This window comes from Myotis davidii, unplaced genomic scaffold (genome assembly GCF_000327345.1).
Source record: "Myotis davidii unplaced genomic scaffold, ASM32734v1 scaffold608, whole genome shotgun sequence".
Taxonomy (NCBI): Eukaryota; Metazoa; Chordata; class Mammalia; order Chiroptera; family Vespertilionidae; genus Myotis; species Myotis davidii.
Window position 1 is genome coordinate 3123491 of NW_006300025.1, and position 2179 is coordinate 3125669.

Below are 2179 nucleotides of genomic sequence, written 5' to 3' on the forward strand. Positions count from 1 at the left end.
AATTATAAATCAATTTTAAATGATAATTCTCATTGGAACTAATATGTTCCACTATCTTTTACAATAACCAAAAAAAGTCATATGCCTGTTATCTTTTTTCTTAATGCCGACATACACAATTAAAATATTTGTTCCCAAAACTGCTTATTTTCAGAACAAAAAGTGATTCAAACCACAACTCAGAGTCAGACATTGGCTGTAATATGTATCTGTTCTTTGTAATAAGAGGTCACATCCAGTGCCAATCACAATGGACATACTGCTCAGCTCTCTACACTGAAAGTTCATTTGTATTCAACATAAATCCACAATTAAAATCAATATATTTTGAGGTCTTAAAACCACCAGTTTTATTGGATTCTCATCTCTTTAAATTAGGATAGACTAAGTGCATCAGAACAAACATATTAAAAACCCTTTGAAGATTGTGTCACCTTCTACCAAAATTTACCCAGTAAAGCAGTGCAACTCAGTTTACAAGGTGTGCCCGGCCATTTCTGTTTCTCCCACACCAGCATTATCAGGAGTTCCACACTATTTTAACCCTGGATAGTCCTTCCTATACAGAACTGTCTAAATCTATCTCTTCTCTTGCCTAATACCTTTGCTTATTCTCATCTAGAAATTGTACTTTGCATTCTTGGTTTGCATATAGCACTCTATATTCCCAGGTACTCTACACTTTTTTATTTTCCCCCAGATTAACCCAGACTCTGTTCAATCCACTAAAATCTATACAACTTGGAATTATATTAAAAAATTCATTTTTTACCATTTTAAGGGACTCTCTTTCTTTGTGTGCATGTGTGTATATGTTTAGGAGTGTGTGTATACAAATGGTTTTTTTTTACAACTCATTAACCTATTTGTCAAAGGTAATTTGTTAAGGGCAAAGATCTCTCATTTCTAGGACCTGCATTACTCTGTAACTATTAGCTTTGCACCATAGAGAACATTTGTGACCCATAAAATGGTTTTATAATCTAAACTACTCTCGCTTGCTTTGAGTTTTAAAGCCACAGTAGCTTGTAAGAGCTCTTCCATGCTATTTTCTCTCTTTGAAATTTATCATTTAACATTCCCATTTAGCATCTTCCAATTCTAATACTCTCAATTATCCCTCATGCCTAGGCTTTCCTGCCATTTAAGATTCTCTGTATCCCAAGTATATCCTTTGTGATCCTTAATGAGTTTTATTTATCAATTTTTTTTTTTTTTTAGCTAATGGCAATACTGCCTTCACCCTCCTGCTGTATTGCACTATACTCTCTTGTTTGCTACCATCCCATACCAGTCGATTTTATACAACAAAACTTCTAATTTTGTCTTAATTTTTCTAAATCCTCACAAGTATATTATATTCTTTCTTAAGTCTCCTCCATTTATTTGAAATCTCAATCATATTTCAGCCTGCATGTTTATCTACCCTTACATTCCCTCAATTTAATTATCTGATTCCTTTTATACACAACTAAGAAAGACTGACCATATCATAACACAGGGGTCCTCAAACTTTTTAAACAGGGGGCCAGTTCACTGTCCCTCAGACTGTTGGAGGGCCGAACTATAGTTTAAAAAAAACTACGAACAAATTCCTATGCACACTGCACATATCTTATTTTGAAGTAAAAAAACAAAATGGGAACAAATACAATATTTGTATTTGCATGTGGCCCGAGGGCCATAGTTTGAGGACCCCTGTCATAACATTTCTATCCCATTTATGACTCTAAAGAAATTTGACTCTCTACACTCAAGAAAAGAGGTTTGAAAAGAAGGTACTGTCAACACTTGTTGAAGGGTTCAATATGGTGGGTAAGGGAAAAGGAAAAATAAAGAATTTTCTCCAAACTTCTGGATTAAAAAATGTAGCTAGACGGCGGTACCATTTACTAAGATGCAGTCTGGGAGACAGTCAAAAGACTCAGTGGTTCATTACAGTGTTTAAGTTTGGACATGTTAAGACATCTAAGTTGAGATATCCAAGCAGTTTAATATATAAGCCTGAATATATCATGGGTTCCCAGTAGGATCCAGGTAAATAAATTCAGTATCATTAGCAGGTAGGTGGAATTTAAATTCTGATTAGAATGAATAAGAACATCTAGAAGGTCATGGAGAGAGAAGAATCAAGTCACTCTAACATTGAGAGGTTTAGGGAGAAGAGGGAGAAAGGGAA

General features: G+C 34.6%; 1 protein-coding gene across 1 annotated transcript in view; it reads right to left on the reverse strand.

Moving 5' to 3' along the window:
- Positions 1–2179, reverse strand: part of RALGAPA2 (Ral GTPase activating protein catalytic alpha subunit 2) — a 270837-nt gene that overhangs the window by 125275 nt on the left and 143383 nt on the right. The gene's annotated exons all lie outside the window — the stretch shown is intronic.